Source organism: Myotis daubentonii, chromosome 12 (assembly GCF_963259705.1).
Source record: "Myotis daubentonii chromosome 12, mMyoDau2.1, whole genome shotgun sequence".
In the NCBI taxonomy this organism is placed as follows: domain Eukaryota; kingdom Metazoa; phylum Chordata; class Mammalia; order Chiroptera; family Vespertilionidae; genus Myotis; species Myotis daubentonii.
This window is the reverse complement of record NC_081851.1, coordinates 40,356,155-40,374,674: the sequence shown is the minus strand read 5'-3', so window position 1 is coordinate 40,374,674 and position 18,520 is coordinate 40,356,155. Positions and strand designations below refer to the sequence as shown.

General features: G+C 37.8%; 1 long non-coding RNA gene across 1 annotated transcript in view; it reads right to left on the bottom strand.

Annotated features, from left to right (window-relative positions):
* LOC132213280 (uncharacterized) overlaps positions 1-18,520 on the bottom strand; it is a 110,867-nt gene that overhangs the window by 41,715 nt on the left and 50,632 nt on the right. The window contains exon 2 of the long non-coding RNA XR_009447936.1: positions 5,871-5,975. This is a non-coding gene — a long non-coding RNA (uncharacterized LOC132213280). The remainder of the gene's footprint in view (positions 1-5,870; positions 5,976-18,520) is intronic.

Sequence of the window (18,520 nt, the reverse complement as noted above, 5' to 3'; positions counted from 1 at the left end):
ACAATCACCCTCAAAACCCAGCTATACACAGTACCCTTGACCCTCAACATAAGTAAACATAAAAATGTTGCTAAAACTGCCACGCAGTTCCTGACACATATTAGACCTGCAACAAATATCTGTTGAATGAATGAAAGAATGAATATGAATAAATGAGTAACACATATTCAGAGGCAGTCTGCTGCTCTGTACAATTTTAATTGAGTCATTTTCATTTTTGTCTTTAAGAGAAATGCATAAAGCAAATCAGAAAATTGAATTACAATCTGTGGCTTGAGAGCTCTTTGATATTCTCAGTCCTTCCAGACTACCAAAACCATCGCTTTTGACTTAGTCCTTAACCTTTGGTTCAAAGTCCTCCCAGTGTTTATGCAAAAGCAGAGGCCCCATCCCACCACCACCAGATGGCACATATTGAACCCCTAAGAGTTAGCAGAAACAACACTGAGTTTGTTATTTTATTCACTAAAGAGGCACAAGAAATAGAGTTGCCAGATAAAATATAGGATCGATAAACCCTGAATAGCGTTTTAGTATAAGTATAGCCCAAATATTGCATGAGGTATACTTATCCTAATTTTTTTTCATTGTTTTTCTGGAACTTGAATTTAATTGGCTGCCATGTATTTTTATTTGTTAAGTCTGGCAACCTGAGAAGGAAAGCAAGTGTTCTGACTGAATGCCAGGTGTTTCTAAGCCTACAGACTGATAGAGTAGGTAGACCTTCGGGTAAAAAGCAACAGTGGAATTACTTGATGCATTACTCAGTGACAGCTAACTTTTCATAGTTCATTAAAATGATATTTTCAAAGAGGACTGATCTTATATTCGTGCTGCATGTCTAATGCTTCTAAAGACAATGAGAGCATTTTATGTAGACAAAGAAAGATTGTGAAAAGTGAGGAAAGAAAAGACAGGGAGATGTCAAGAAGTAGAATAAACATTTTTTGACATTAGTTTTTTAAAAGATAATATTGGTATGCCTATATGTTTCTAGAGACATATACTCAGATCAAAGATTAAAATGACTCCTCAAAAAAGTCTTGAATTTCGATAAAATGTCAACTGTGTTTTCATACCGTGAAAGAAATTTAGTGCTAATGAAAGGCGGCAGATTGATTGATTGACTAATTATTAATATTTATTATATATCAGCAAGAAGCTAGAATGGGAACATGCAGGCCAGGTCTCCATAGCCTCAGGAGGAAGTAGCCTGTCTTAGAGCAGTGGGTGACGAGGTCTTAAAGGGCAAGATGACATCCGTTGCTGCTGAGCTGCAGGTTGAGGTATTTGTTCAAATGAGATCTGACAATCCACAGAAGATAGCTAGGAAATTCTTAAAACCCACACTGTTCATAATCTAAAAACTGAAACGGTACATTTTTCTTCTATTTCAAGGGCCCCCTTGATGTGTGACCATCAAGCAAGAGTCCTGACCAGAAGAGTAAGTTTCCTGTGTTCCGAGTCTCAGGTCTGGCTGGTGGCTCAAAGGGCTCTGGATGGTACAAACCTGGACTCCAGCTTGACGAGGGCATCAGCATTATTTTCTAACAAAGTGCCAGGCTATGAAAGGAGGACTTCTAAAGCTTCTATAAGGGGGAATAGGACCTCTGCAGCCAGGTCCATGACAAATACAATCAAGGGGAGGAGAGAGGAAAATGATATGTATCGGACCGCCAGGGGTTAGAACTCCGGTAGGTGTTATATACATGATTCATTTTAGTTCCCATAATAACAATGTATAATTGGCATTACTTTTCTCATTTTACCAAGAGAATTGAACTATAGACCCAAGATTGATTATAGAACCAATATTGGTAAATCTATGATTCTAATTGAGGCCTATCTGACTAACATTGCAACATAATACTTCTGAATCTGAAACAGTCTCCTTCACTATTAGATAAAATATCAGAATCTGAACTAATCAGAGGAAAGGCATTATTTAAAGGGAAGGCAAACAAGATAATTGAATGCTTTTACTTTCAACAATGACATTTTCTTAGATGAATTATGAAATGATGATTCCAAGGCAAAAAGGTAGTTGTTTACTGTCATGAAACTCTCTCTGTTTACTTTTGGTGTATGGCATTTCCCAAAATGAATTACGAGAGCACAAAACTTAAAGTTACATTAACCACTATGCTGTACACCTGAAACTTATATAATATTGAATGTCAAGTGTAACTAAACAAATTTTTAATTTAAAAATAAAAGTTATTTTTTATAATTAAAAAATTAAAAAAATCCATTCAACACCAAAATTTTCAGAAAAACATAAGCAACTCTGCTAACTTTAATTTCAACTCCTAAATGTTGCTGCTAAACAAAAAGAAACTATAAAACAGAAATTTTAGGTCATGGCACAAAATAAACTTCAAATCAGATAGTCACAGGCTGTAAAACTGAGATTCTAGCGTCGTGTAACCCAGATTTAAAACCCAGGCCTCACCTGTTACTAGCTGTGTGATCTCTGGCAAATGACACAGCCCCTCTGTGTCACAGCCTCCCCATCTAGAAAATAAATGTAATAATAGAACCTACCTCATAGGGTTGTCATGAAGATCAAGAAATTTCATGCAACCACCTTTTGCATAAAACCTAGCACACAACAAGCAGTCAATAAATATCAGTTCTTATTTCTATCATCATTAAATGTTTTCTTAAGCATGGATACGCTGAAGTAAAATAAGGGGTTTACATTTACCTCAGCATTTTTTCCGAGCTAAGATCACTAGACACCAAAAACCCCAAATGGTGTTCTCTAAATCAACAGCAAAATGTTCTTGGCAATAGCTGCCTTTTAAATAACTCATTTTTCTAAACTGAAGCATGGAATTCAAAATTCCAGCCTGAGCCCATTTACTCTGCGTTGTTGTTGTATTGAGATGCCGCCCAACAAAAGAAAATGTTTGGCTTGCAAACAGGGCTGAATCAAGAAAGGCATCCCCAAACCCTTTGTCACCTGGAAGCTCCTGTAGCCACAAGGTTGAGTTTAAACCCAAGCGAGGGGTGTGTGTGTGTGTGTGTGTGTGTGTGTGTGTGTGTGTGTGTGTGTCTGTGTCTGTGTCTGTGTCTGTGTGTCTGTATGTTCAGGAAGGAGGATACAGTCTGGAGAGGGAGAGGAAACATTACAATGCCCACGGCTGGGTGCATTAATGCCCCATTGCAGTTGGGTGAGCTGTGCAGTGGCCCCAAAGGGCAGGTGCTGTTGTCACCTGGTGAAGCCTCTAGGGATTTTGCTGAGAGAGCCATGGCGATAAGACCCAGGCCTGCTGCATTTCTTTTTTTCCTCCTAAAGAAATGTACAGGCCATTTTCTCACCCTTCCCCCTGAGCTAGGATATTGAGGTTAAAATGTACCTACTGAGTAGGTAATGTATTTGGTATTAAGGATCCATCATATGCGTATGTCTTCTGAGCATAATGGTTCCTTTGGAGCTATTACAGATACGCTGTGAATAGATATTAGGAATAATACACAAAGAGTGGCTGGAGGAGATCCCATATTAACTACTGTCAGACTTTTAACATTATTTGAAACTCGGCTTTTTTTTTTTTTTAATTCCTGAGGTTTAATACCTCTCTATACTTTGTAAACTGAGCGCTTTTCAAAGAGAGCTCCGAATTCCTACAGAGCTGTCTTTAGGTGAGCTTTGATCTCCGCAGAGCACCTATCTTGTGTTTCTATAATTGCTCTGGTTTAACAAGGCGCCCTAGCACGTGAAAGGGGAAAATCCTTTTATTAAGGCTATAAACCTAACTGACTACAGTGATGGAATGTGCAGCTTGGGGGTAGCCCTTAGCTCCCCAGGAAAGGAAAGGAATGGGAAACTGGGGAAAGTCTTCATGTTAAGACAAAATGCAATATTTATGAAACGTGCTTCTGGTGTCCAGGTGGTAAGAGGCTGCCCTGTGGTCCGCAGAAAGGTCCATCTTTGTTAAGCATGGCGGATGCTGATTTCAATAATGGGGTGAAAGCTGAGGAAGTTATGGCTGAAATTTTGGCTAAAGATGACAGCTCGAGGTTTCGAGTTGCACAAAGCAGTCTGAGGGATTAAACCAACAAAGCCTGCTCAAAAGTATTGAGTTTCCAAAAGCGTAATCTTCCTACCGGTGATTCACACTGCTAGGATGGGGAGAAGTCCTCATTTACTTTGACTTTGCCATATTAATCTTACTTTACAAATACATGCGGTGATTTATATCATGTTTAATTAACTGATGGAGGGCTCTGGTGGTAAAAATGGCATCGCATTAAGCTCTGTCCGTATGGTAAATTCGAATCACATCTTTAGCCTTGCAAGAACAAAATATCCCGAGAGTCACTGATGACAGGATGTAGGAATTGAAATCAGGTCCCTCCTGTTGTTTGAGAATCCAGGGAGGGTGCCTGCCATATGCCCATCATTTCCAGGGGGGTGGGGGTGGGGGTGGGGGTGGGTGGATGACAGGATAAAAGAAAGGAAGGCTCTAGTTCTTCCAATATGTTCAAATCTCTGATGAAAATAATGTGCAGCATGCTGCACAGAGGCCAAGATTCTCATGAAAGTCTACCCCAAACTTCGAAGAGAGCTTTAATGAGGGTGTTTTGTGGTGTTTTGATATGTGTTTTTGTTTTGTTTTGTTTTTCTGAAATGGCTGCTCAGGGTTTTTGAGAACGGTTAGATGAAAATGCTGTGGTTTGGGGTTGAATATAAATAAGCAAGGAAATACAAAAAATAAAAGAGGGAATTCTTATCTCATAAAATATATGTGCGCTGTGATTCAGTAAAAAGCAAATTAGGTTTGACTGCTCAAGCCACACGTTGGGATACTGGTTTCAAAGTTCGCATTTTTGGAAGTGGGAGTTGTATAATTTTTCTCCTCAAAAATCTGTCATGATTATTTATGACATCTAAAGAAAAAAAATGTAAATTGACTATTGATTTCTTCCAAATAATTTCTTTGAAATTTTAAATGCATTTTAAATTATTTTAGCAAGACAGCTTAAAAGAAGTTTGAAAAGGGCAAAAAATCAGTTTTACTCCTTAATGAATAGCTTTTTGTTCATCCTCTTTTAAGATTTTATTATTTGTATACCTTAACACTATTATAATTATGTTATACCCTAATCTTATATCCTGACTTTTTCATTTAATGTTTTATTATACATTTCCCATACTGCTATGTGCCCATACTTTTATTGACTGTATAATATTTCATCAGGTGATTATCATTTTTCTAACTATGCTTCCATTATTAGATATTAAAATACCTCCCAATGTTTACTATTATATTTAACATTATAAAGACAGTTTTTATACATATGGCTTTTCCCACATTTTGAATTATTTTCTTAGGATCAATTCCCATGCCCATAAGTTTCTTTAAATGATGTAATTTTCTTCCAAGGGAAAGTGGAAAGTAAAACATTCTGTGAGGTATCACTATATTGGAAACCTTACCTTTATGTGAAATCTTAAAAAAAAAGTCAAACTCATAGAAACAGAGAGTAGAATATTAATTGTAAGGGGCTGGGGATGAAGGAGATAGGCAGAGGTTGTTTGTAAAAAGGGTCAAACGTTCAACTATAAGGTGAATAAGGTCTGAGAACCTAATGTAAACATGGTGACCATACTTGATAACACTGTGTTATATAATTGAAATTTGCTAAGAGGGTAGAATTAAAGTGTTCTCACCACCCTCCCCCCAAAAAAGATAAGGATAAAATGTGAGGTGATGGATGTGTTAATTAACTAGATGGGAGGAATTCTTAGACAATGAATACATGTATCAAATGACCACTGTGTACACTTTAAATTATCTTACAATTTTGTCAATTACACCTCAATAAAGCCGAAACTTAAAAACAAATAACAAATATCTTACCTGAAGTTAACATGCAATCCAAGGGTGATGACTTCACTCTTGCAGCAATATATTGGGAACGTAAGAAAAGTACTTCATTTTCACTGGGTGTCCTTTCCTGCTGCCCTTTTTAAAAAGCATATGATAACAATTAAATGAAATCAGAATTTCCTATTTTGTTTTACTCATCATTTGTCATTCTCTCCAGAAAAAAAAAGTGTCCCTTTACGCATAATTAAAGTTTTGAAAATTTATAACAGTTTCCTAGAGAGTATTGTAAATAGGCTATTAGGCCAGCACACAGTTCATTTTTTTAAAGGACCATTATTTTAGGTATACCTGAAGTGTGGTCCTAATAATTAATAATCCTCGATGTTTTCGTGGCATTAATTCAGAATGTGATGAATTGGATAAGCTAGGCAATATATTTTAACTAAAACCACTTTGGATTTTGACAAGGAATTCAAACTTTTCAACTGTGGTCTGTAACGGCACAGGCAGCTTGTAAAAAGAATAATCACCTCGACTTCTTCAACTTCCTGAAATCACTCAAAATAGAGCAGGTCAGGATTGCTTCGTTTGGAAGCAATAAGTTCCAAAGCACAGTGGGCTGCAGCACGTTTTAATTATTGGTTTCAACTCTCAACGTCCTAGATTTTCTCAACCACCTTTACATATTTGGTTTCAAAATATGTATAAACTTAAAATTGCTATTTACAGCCTTTTATCAAGAAATCCTCTGATTTATTTAATCTGGGCTTCAGGGTCATGAAAAACACCCTCAAATTCAAAATCTGTATTAGGGTTTAAATGTCATATTTTCACCAAATTTGGAGGGCAGAAGTGCCTTTCGATGGTTTGTTCCAGTCGATGTTATTATTTGTCTGAAATAACGTAACAGCTTTTGTTTCCCAAGTCTATTACTTTCGGAGAAACCTATTTCTTTTGCACATTTTAAAAATTAAAAATAAACATTCCCTATGAGGCACTGGAAGGAGAGGCAATTAATGTGAATTTGATAAAACATAATGTACGGGCTGACAGTAAAAAGGCAATGCTTGTTTGAGTTTGACTAGTTTTGTCTTTAAATAATGGTCTTCTTTTGGCATTTAATGTATATTTGTCCGCAATAAACATAATTTATGAATATTTTAACACATGTGTACTCAGTGGGGTGGATTATCATACTGATATAAATAGAATTAATGAGCAGTCAACCTGCCACATGTCATGACATATGACAGGGCAGCGAGAGCACAGAAATAATTCTCGGAGTTTCATGATAAAGCCTTTTTCTTTTTTCAACTTTTTAAAACTACTACCCATCTTTATTTTCCCTTTATTTTGGAGTATGGTTCACCAACTAGGAATCTGGATTCAGGTTTTAGTACAAGTCTACTTTTTGATAGTCAAAAAGACTATTCTCTTGCCTCCTTTAAAACAAAATAAATATATTTGAACAAACTGACCCCATTCAGCCAAATTTCTGAGAATAGGTCATAGATAGACAATGATTTGACATATTTTAACTAGGAAAAAAATCAGTATCTTCTTTTTTTCTTTTCATTTTGTGGCAATAGTATGATCACGCCCAATTGCAGCTACCAGACCTTTACAAGAACAAAAACTTTCTGAATGCTTCTAAATTCTAAAACAAATCTGATGGGCATAGCGCCTGGATAGAATTCTCCAGAAGAAAACATCTTCTTAGCCAATTATTTGCTCTCCTTGCACACAAAGCAACAATCTGTTAAGCGTGCCTAATAAGATTTTTTTTTTTTAAGAAATAAACCCAGTGTTATAAAGCTACCTCTTCACACAGTATATACGGGCATGCAAATTCCTCAGTTGCACCATACTTCCTTTGACAAAACATTCTTTCCTTGAGGAAGCAAACTGAAATTTAAAATTAGCCTTTATTTTCTTTTATGATTCTTACAACTTGATTCTGGGTAAAAATGAGAAACATTAAACTAGCACATGGACTGCGTTGTCAGATGATCTGGCAGGAGGAAAGCAAGCCTTGGCAACGATATGATGCTCCCACTTCTTTAGAGACACAGATGGCAGAGTTGCAGCCTTCATTCCTCTTTATCTTTTCTTTTCAAAGAGAATATTCAAAGCTGCTTGCCACCACCATCCCTCCATTCCCACCTTCACCTTTAAAAGCACTGTCACCCAAACCAAAGCTCTGTCCTCCACCGGGCAAGCCCCAGGATGCTTTAGGGAAATAACAGAACGTGACACCCCGCCCCTGGTCATCTGTCAGAGGAGGGGACCGCACGGTGTGGGGCTCCGGGCTGATGAACTTCCCTGGCGTGATTCCCCTGGGGAAACCCAGCTCTTTCATCGGCAAAGAAAATGGGCACCACCTAGTGCTTTTTCGATGCAAAGGCTGTTTGTGGGGCTATGGGAGTGAGTGGGCCTGACATGGGTGGCTGACCTTTACAGAGGAAAGAAGAAAGGACTCAGTTGGCGTCAACCTCTATGACCCAAACATGAAAAGAAGCCGGTGGCAATCTTAAGACAAATGAATTGCGAGTGCTTCCAAGTCAGAGGTTATCTTAGGGTTATTTTTTTCCCCCTCCTTTTCTTTTTTTTAAATAATTATTGGTCCGTTCATGAGAAATGACATTTGTACTTCCTAAGATGCTAATTTTCCCTGTATTCTTTTTCTGCCTTTTCATTTCTTCTGCAGTTAACTTGTATGAATTTCTAAGAATTTTTCATTTCATCCAAAGTGACAAAGCAGAGCAAGCCATCCCACCCCCTAATCTATTTTAACAAGGAGCCTGTCTGGAGTGCTCCTAACACAACAAATAGCTTTTATGAAAAATGGTTTGTAGCACAAAATCTTTTGCAGTGCAATAAGATCAAGTTAACCCCCATGCCTCTAGGAAAAAGCCTAGGAAGTTTTATCTGATTGGCAAAATGGACCCAGATATGAGTTCAAGGATTGAGTACACTTTGATGAAATTTCACAGCAATGAAGTCTGATTATCTGAATGACTGCTTAAGCCCTTAAAAAATAACTTGGGGAAGCACTAGATTTTTTTTGTTGTTGGGAAAATAGATAGTCCTGTAGGGAATGGTAGCATAGCCATTATATACCGCTTATTTTTTTTCTGTAACACTTGGCTTAGAATTACTCTTAACCACTGTTGCATTCAAAGATAATAATACTAATGATTTCTCTATTGCTATTAAGTGGATCATTCTGCAATAAAATTAGAAACCTTCGTATAGGCAGGTTGGAGAGCAGAAATGGGAAAATGAGTAACCTGCTTCACATAACTGGATTAACAAGGGCCTGCGACACATCCAGGAACTAACTAGCTGACTTTGAACTCCTTAGGGATCTGCTTATTGGATATGCTGCACAACAGAATTCAGACAGAAAACAGACTTCGCAGGAACAGACAAAAATGATTATAACTACTCTCAGTTAAGAGCTCAGTGTCCATGGGAAGAAAGCTAGGTATCATGGAATGAAGAAAGCAAAACCCAGTTCTGAACTTTCCTCCTTCTCCTAAGCCAGCTTCTCCTGTTGTAAGAGAACACAGCACTTGGCAACTAACTGTATTATGAACTAAATTAATGTGTCTATATTAAGTAAGTGATTTATTTAAAATAAACTTAAAATTTATATCAAGGAGGGAAATACCTTAAAATGAGTTTCTTCATAAGCAGTAAGAAAAAATAAAATGAGCTGATCTCTGAGATTACACTGGTACATACTATACATCTTGAGGTTTATAACTAGAGAGAAGAGCTTGTCTTGACAGATGTAAAATGAACATGAATTGATGAACTGAAGCCATCAGGTGTGGCTGAGCCTTTGTTTTCCCAAATATATGCCTACAGGGTAACCAGTGGCTATCTTAATCACCTTTCAAATGAAAGCTGAATTGCCCTGGCCAGTGTGGCAAAGTTGGTTGTGCATTATCCCATGCATGAAAAGGTTGCTGGTTCAATTCTTGGTCAGGGCACTTGACCAGGTTGTGGCTTGATCCCCCATAGGGGGAGTGCAGGAGGCAGCTGATTGAAGTCTCCCTCTCACATCGATGTTCCTCTCTCCCCCTTCTCCCTTTCTTTCTCTCTAAAAAAATAATAAATAAATAAAAATGAAAGCAGGATTATGATTTGCATTCAAATTGAATTCCTCTATGACTAATATCACCACCATTCTGGTCAGCCTCTTAAACAACACCCCCCCCCAAATCCTGCTTTTTAATCCCCTCTCTCCTGGCCCATCTGCCCCACACCCCGACCCCTTTTCCCTCCAGCCTGCTTTCCTGGATGCCTGAGTTCACAGTGAAACCTGCTGGTAATGACAGCGCTGAAGTGGTAATGTGCTTCCCTGCCTCCCCATCAGCAGCACTTGATGCCGCCATGGGGGCCAGCTCAGTGGCGGGAACATGCTTTCATATTTTCTAGAGGCAAAAGGCACCCATTCGACTTCCTACCTTGACTAACTCAGCAGTTTCACTAAGTTCAGGCACATACACACGCACGCACACACACAAAAGAAAATGTTATCATAGAAGAAAAGGAAAGAGGTGAGGGAGGAAGAGGAAATGAAATTGGAGAGAGAGGAAGAGGAACAGTAAGAGAGGAGGAAGGGAGGGAGGAAGGAGAATCAGTCTCTCTCTCTCAATACTGTGTCAGTGAAATCAAATAATATGTTTTGTTTCTTCTCCCTGGGATTCACAGAAGAATTCCACATAGTACATAAAGAGTTAAGGTAAGTAATATGAAGTAAAAGGATTAGACTTGGAGGAAAAACAAACGATGTGTTCCTATGGTAATATGGACTCTGTGGAATAAGCAATGGTCACCATGTGATAATACATTTACCCTCTCATTCTCCCTCTTTCACCTCTGACAGGAAGAGCTGGTGCATCCAGTGGCCTCAGCGCAGGTGGCCAGGTGGCACCTGAGCACAGTCTGCCCAGCTGCTCCGCGTGCCAGGGTGGCCCACTGTCCTCACACTCCCATGTTTAATGGATGGTGTGTCGCTCTGCCGAGGTAACCAAATTGAAAACAATCAATAGCTTTACCCAAATACCTATTCTTTTAAGAATAAAGGAAGAGTGATTTCTTCGCTGTGAGGAGCACGGGAGATACTGTTGGTTGTAGTTTAAATAAAATTGATTTTTCTTGCTTCGGGACTCAGATCACTCAATGTGCTCTTGGTGTTTCAAGCTTGGATGAATACATAATACATAAAACAGTTATATCTGCTCTTTGGAAGGCACTCTGTTTGCTAATGCCAGCGCTGCTTTACTCTATGGCTTCATAAGCTCAAGTCCACATGAGGAAGGCGGGTAGGGAGCCTGAGGACAGAGGCAGGAAAGAAGGGGCATTAGTCTGACTTCTTACTGTCAGGCACAGTTTCATGCTCTTTTCCATATAATAAGCCAACGACTTAGATACCTGAAGCCAAGTCTGTCTTGCCACAGAGCTCATATCTTTCCACCACATCAATGACCAAAACTCACAGTGAGAACAACTCTTTGTTATGTAATCCTAGACACACATACATTGCTGAAACAAAGTTTCATAAAACAATATCTACCTTTATACATGCAATTCACTTGGATTTCACTCATCCTACTCTATTTTAGTTCAGTTATTTCAAATTCTGGTTGCAACCCCACTAAATTGGTCTCAAACCTACTGTTATAGCATGACTCACAACTTGGTAAATGCCATACTACATCATGCTGTCCTTCAGAATTTTAAATTTTGTTCTGTTGGACCTGATATCAGTATGGTGACCAAAAGTATACTTGCAAGTAGTGTGCAGATGGTTCCATCAATATGATTCAAGTTTTTGACTTTTTCATCTAAGAACTGAGAGTTATAATATTTACTCCCTAAAACTCTCACGAGTTGAATTCATTGATGCTGTTCTTTGCTTCTCAAAGAGTCTGTGACTTAGAATAAAAACAATTTAAAATTGAGTTAAGTTTTTTAGTAATAAAAGGCATGAGGAGAAATTGTCGTTATCATTATTATTATTATTGCTATTGTTAACAATCATTGTGAACTCACTACATCCCAGACACTGTTCTTTGAGCTTTAAATATGGTAACTCATTTAATCCTCACTATCACTTATGAAGTAGGTAAATATCATCTCCCACTATATAGCCAGCATTTCTCCATCTTCCTTACCACAAATTTCCCTTCTAAAATGTTATTATATATCTCAAAAGATGAATAAGATTATGACTATGATTCAAGGAATCTGCATTTTTGTGGTTAATTTAAATAAAATATAAAAGCCTGTATCATCTAGTCGGTTTGATGCATTGACTGTCTTTTAATAATAAATCATGTAATTACAAAATTTTGTAGAAAACTTCCAGAATATACAGGGTGTCCCCCCAAAATTTATACACACACATTTTGAATAATTATACTAGTAAATGCAGTGTTTATTAAAATACATTTCCTTTTCAAAATTGAGCTATCAGCTGTTAAAGTGTGTAGTCATTTCTTTGGGACACCCTGTAGAGTAAGAAGTTAGCATGTATGTACCTTCAAGTAACACAGATTCCCAGCCATAAGGGTCTATAATATCTGGCAGTGCAAAGGCAATTCAGGTGCCAGGGCTGGTTGAGGCAGCAGTTCATCAGTGTCAGCGAGGATTCAAAGCCTCTTCATTTTTCCATCCTCCCATCTCTCACCAGCTTCACCCAGATAGCTGCACAGTTCCAGGTGTCATAGTCCGACTCCACAGTGATGAGAAAAAACGTCCTTTCCTAGGGAGTGAATTAAATGCTCCTTAAATTTAAATCAGCATTTTTCTTTGGCTAAAAGGAAAATGTTAATTCCTAAACCAGGCAATGGCCAGGGAAATGGGATCACCGTGATTGAATTAGTTCTTTCCCCCTGGAAGTAGGCATGAGGTTGCCTATCCTGAAGCATGTGGGTCGGTGGGCAAGAAAGGTGGGGTCTTGTGAGAAAATATATACTAAGCAAGAATTGTCTGATGCAAGGAAGGAAAATGTTTGGAGGGAAAGATTTGGTGGAATATAATGTAAGACCATTTCCTGTTAGGTAATACATTTAATGTTTCATAAAAATTAGCGAATTTAACAAGGAAACATATCTATAAAGAATCCACTATGTGGTTCCTGTTCCATCTGAAATTATCAAGACCCAGTATTTTCATCACCAGGAAGAAGAAAACTAAGTAGATTAATAAAATAAACAGCTGAAAAGTATCAAGGTTCATGAAAATAAACGAACACTATCCTATTTAATACACTAAAGGCAAGTTGGCATTTGCCAACAAATACCCGGTAAAATATCATAGAATTTACTATTTCCTATTTCCTGGATGGGTTTGTTCTAATTCATTTAACAAGATTTCCTAAGTGAAAATTTAGTTTTGGTTTTGAAAAATAACCATATAAAGGTACATAGACTAATAGTGTTCTCTGAGTTTTAATGGGACCTGCAATTTCCGATATTTAGGTTGAGTTTTTCTTGCTATATTATTGCCTCTAAGCAACCTGTTCCCCTGTCAAAACATGCTAAGTGGTTTTTATTCTCTTCTTTTAACTTTTCATTTTGACATTGTTTCCGATTCACAGAGAAGAGCCGTAAGAATGGCTCAAAGAATTCCTGATTATTTCCCAAATGTTAGCATTTTACCACATTTCCTTTACCTATCTCTGTTGTGTGCATGCAAACACACAAACAAATATGTAATATATATATATGCCTTACATATACATATGTGTGATGTGTGTGTTCACACACAAACATGATTTCTGAATAATTTGAGAATATGTTATAAAAGTGATCCTCTTTTAACCCTAAATACTATGTGTGTATCTAATAAACGGTATCCCCTTACAAAACTACATATAATTATCAAAGTCAGAAAATTAACATTAATACAATACTATTACCGAGTTTATAAATTTTATTTAGATTTTTATGGCACACACACACAAAAAAAAAATCAAGCATCATGCACCACATTCAGTTGTCATTTCTCTTACTCTTTTTCATTCTGGAACAGTTCCTTAGACTTTCCTTGATGAACTGCTTTAATATTTGTCATTAGCCAATGAAGTACCATTCACACCTGTCAGAATGGGAACCCTAGTACACTGCTGGTGGGAATATAGACTGATGCAGCCATTATGGAAAACAGTATGGAGTTTCCTCAAAAAATTAAATATGGATCTGCCATTTGACCCAGTTAGCCCACTTCTAGGAATATATCCTAAGAAACCTGAACCACCAATCAGAAAGAAAGTATGTACCCCAATGTTCATAGCAGCACAATTTACAATAGCTAAGATCTACAAACAGCCCAAGTGCCCATCAGTAGATGAGTGGATAAAAAAGCTGTGGTACATTTATACCATGGGATACTATGCAGCAGTAAAAAAGAAGAATCTCTTCCCCTTTGAGACAGCATGGAGGGACCTAGAGAGTATCATGCTAAGTGAAATAAGTCAGTCAGAGAAAGACAAGTATCACATGATCGCATTCATATGTGGAGTCTAAGTAACAAAATAAATTGATGAACAGAGTGGATCCGGAGACATGGAAGCATGAAACAGAGTGCAGCATCTCAGAGGGAAGGTGGGGGAGGGTCAGTGGGTTGGAGGTAATCAACCAAAGACCTTGTATGCATATATGCAGAGCCCATGGACACAGATAATAGGGTGCTGAAGGCATGGGGTGGAGTTGGGGGGAGAGTTGGAGGGGGTCAATGGGGGGGAGGGGATATATGTAATACTTTCAACAATAAAGAATTATTTTTTAAAAATTTGCCATTAGCAAAATATACTAAAAGAGTAAACATCATTCTACAGCAATGGATTTATTATGGATGATTATTTGGCATTTGTGCTGCCACTGCAACCTTCCTTTACCAGGGATTGTTAGTGTGAGCATGTTTTCACTGGTCATTTAGAAGACCTGCACCGGAGAATATGAAGGACAAACTGGGGGAAATGGTGATCCATTAGCTACTGATTAATTCACTATTGCTCATGAATAGCAGCTACAAGAACAGCCCAAAGTACCTGAGACATTTCTAAGTTAAAAATAAATTATAGACATTATAGAAAAAATTTTTTAAAAACATTCATTTCAATAACTGAATGCCTAGATACAATTCCTAGAAGTACTTCAATCTAAAGGATTACAATAGAGGTATTTTAAACTGGTTGAAAATACATTATTAAATGAATGTGCAGAATTTGGTTTATGATATAAGAATAAAGACATTCTGGTCAATTCTCTTTTCTTTTTTATTAACATTTTTTAAAAAATATATTTGTATTGATTTCAGAGAGTAAGGGAGTGGAGGAAGAGAGTGGGAGAGAGTGAGAGACAGAAACATCAATGATGAGAGAAAATCATAGAACAGCTGCCTCCTGCACGCGTCACACTGGGGATCGAACCAGCAACCTAAGCATGTGTCCTGCCCGGAAGTCGAACCATGACCTCCTGGTTCATGGGTCTTTACTCAACCACTGAGCCATGCCGTCCGGGCCTTTTTTTGTTAACATTTGAACTAGCCTACAAAAAAATCACATATTTAAGTCCAGTAAAGCCTCAGAAGCTCATTTTCTTTCACAGTGCTCATCGATGGTTTTAATTCTCAATTTCTCAGATTTCATCTACATAACAGCAAGCAAATACTTTAGAAATAAATGGTTCCAAAAAGGCATGGGCAAGGGTGTGTTATACATATCTCTTTTTTCTGGAAGTTCCCAATAAAATGTTCTCTAAATTTTTTTTCAAACCAGTGTAGTCTGTCACACACAAAAAGAAGTTACTAGCCAATATGATTAGTTGTCATCATGTTATAGGCAAACTTCTAACTGATCCTCCAGTTTCTCTCCAGTCTTATGAAAGAGAAGGAAGAAATTACACTTGAGGAAGAGAATATCCCCAAATTGGCTGTGCCTACGGCATCTAAATCGGTAGCTGGGGTTAAAAACACTTGGCTCCATTCAAAAACCACTTTTTTCAAGTTGATTTTTTTATACGCATATTAAAAATAAGGCTGTTCCTTGAAGTAGGGTTAGTAGCACCAAACCCTTACTCTATTCTCAATAGTGAAAACAAATTATGAAGCTTTTCTTCCACTGCAGAGTTGCAGTACAACAATGAGGAGGAAATCATTTGTTCACTTGAGTTGAGTTCAAGATTATACTGGAGTCTGATTGCATAAGCTCATTCACATGTAAGAAGAAACAAAAGGCTAACAACTCTCTGGGTGGAGTGTCAGAGGCTCAGTGTTTACACAAAGAAATGGAGGGAAAGATTAGAGAACAATTTTCTCTTGGGGAATGATAATGGTTTAGGGGTCTTTTGTAGGGGAAGTCCTTTGCTAGGATTAAAGGCAGGATTAGTGGCAGAGAATTGAGAAATTGAAATAGAGAACCTCTTAAAATGGCAAATTAGTCAGAATATCCAGGGAGTTCTTGAAATGTGAATTCTAAGGAAATGTATAATACTTAAGAAGAAAAGATGAATTCAAACTCACTATTTCAAAATGATGACACTGTAAGTGGATCACAAAGTGATGGCATTGCCAGTGCCTTCAAGGAAAATCAAGAGACCAATAGTATGGTAACGAGTCAGTTTTTAAGTGAAGGTACAAATTCAAGAAAACTCAAGGAGTGATGTCAGCATCATGGTGGAGTGAGAGGACTCCTCTATATCACCCCTTAAATCTACAACTAGTCAGACACCTATAATCCAACAAGGGTTCCTCTATTCATCACAGTGGCATGCCCGAGAGATCCATACATTGGTATTTCTGAAGGTGGACTTATTGGCATTCATAGGGTAGGCAGTCTGGGGGAAAGGACAGGCATAATACCCACAGACATGGTTCCTGGACACTATAGCTGAGCCTGTGGTCCTAAATGCAGTAGCAGAGGAGGAGTTGGGGTGGAGCCCCCACACTATGGCCTGGTGGAGAGTAAGAGGGGCTAAGGTAGCTTCAGTGTCCAAGAATCCAGCTTCCTGCCCCACATGTGGCTGAGCCCAGTAGCAGTAGCAGCAGCAGAGATGTGTCTATGGCCTCCAAGCTACAGCACAATGCCACCAATAACCATAAGAAACCAGGTAATGGCACCATGAGCTTGCAAAGCTAGCCCCCTCTACATGCCACACCTCCCTGCTACAATGGCGATGCCCTAAGACCCAGGCAGGGACATCCACCACCCTGGTCACCCAGAAAGCGACTCCCACAACCACAGTGATGTCTGCCACCATGACCCTTGAGGGTAAGTAGCACAGGTAATAGAAAACAAAAACTTGGACGATAGCACCATCTGCTGGTAAGCAAAAGAAAGACCTCCAATTATCATCCTGTTGAATTGTAAAAATCAAGAGTACCTAAATTAGAAAGGTGTTCATTACTTCAAATGTGCTGTCAAAGGAACAACGCCTCGAGAACCATAAACAACTAAGGTAACATGGTAACCCTAAAAGGAAATGACAATTCTCCAGAACACAAACACAAAGTCGTGAAAGACTGTGATCTGAATGATAGAGTTCAAAATAGCAGTCATAAAGAAACTCAATAAGATAAAAAAAAAAAACAAAAAAAAACTCAGAAAGGCAATTCAATCAGCTCAGAAATAAAATTAATGAAGAGGAGGAGTATTTTACCAAAGATATTAAAACTATAAAAAATAACTAAACATAAATTCAAAACCTCAATAAATCCATAAGAGAGATGAAAAAAGGGCAGTAGAAAGCATTAAAAACCGAGAAGATCATACAAAAAAAGATAATGAGCTTGAAAATAATAATTTAGAAATGATTCAAGTGGAAAAAGAGAGAAAAATAATATTTTTTAAAAATGAAAGAACTCAAGAAAAACTATCTGACTCTATTAGAAAGGACAACAAAGAAATTATACAACTCCATTAGAAAGGTTTCCAGTAGAACAATATAATGCCATTAGAAAGAGAGATATAGAATGGGTATCCCAGGAGAAGAGAGGGAAAAGGCAACAGAGGACCTATTCAAAGAAATAATTGATGGGACCTTCCCAAACCTAGGGAAGGAACTGGACATTCAAGTATAAGAAGCTAACAGAACAGCAATTATCTAAATGCAAAAAGACCTTCTCAAGACACAGTACACTAAAACTGTCAAAAGTTAATAATAAAGAAAGAATTCTCAAGACAGATAAAAATAAAAACCAAAAGAAAAAACAACAGTAACCTACAAAACAAACCCCAACAGATTTCTCATCAGATTTCTCTTCTACAAGCCAGGAGAGAATGGAATGACATATTCAAAATATTAAAAGATAGAAACCACCAGCCAAGAATAATATATCCAGCAAAGTTATCCTTCAGATACGAAGGCAAAATAAAGATTTTTCCAGACAAACAAACCACAATATCTGCATGACAAGTAATGTTTAAAGAAACACTTCACTTGAAACAAAAAGACAAGAGTACACAAAACTTTGAGAAAGAAGCATAAAATTGCAACTCTATTTTAGAACAGGATGTTAAACACTTAATACAACATTAAGGTTAAAGAAAAAAAGCATACCCTAGCTGGTTTGGCTCAGTGGATAGAGCGTAGGTCTGCAGACTGAAGGGTCTCAGGTTTAATTCCAGTCAAGGGCATATGCCTGGGTTGCAGGCTCCAGCCCCA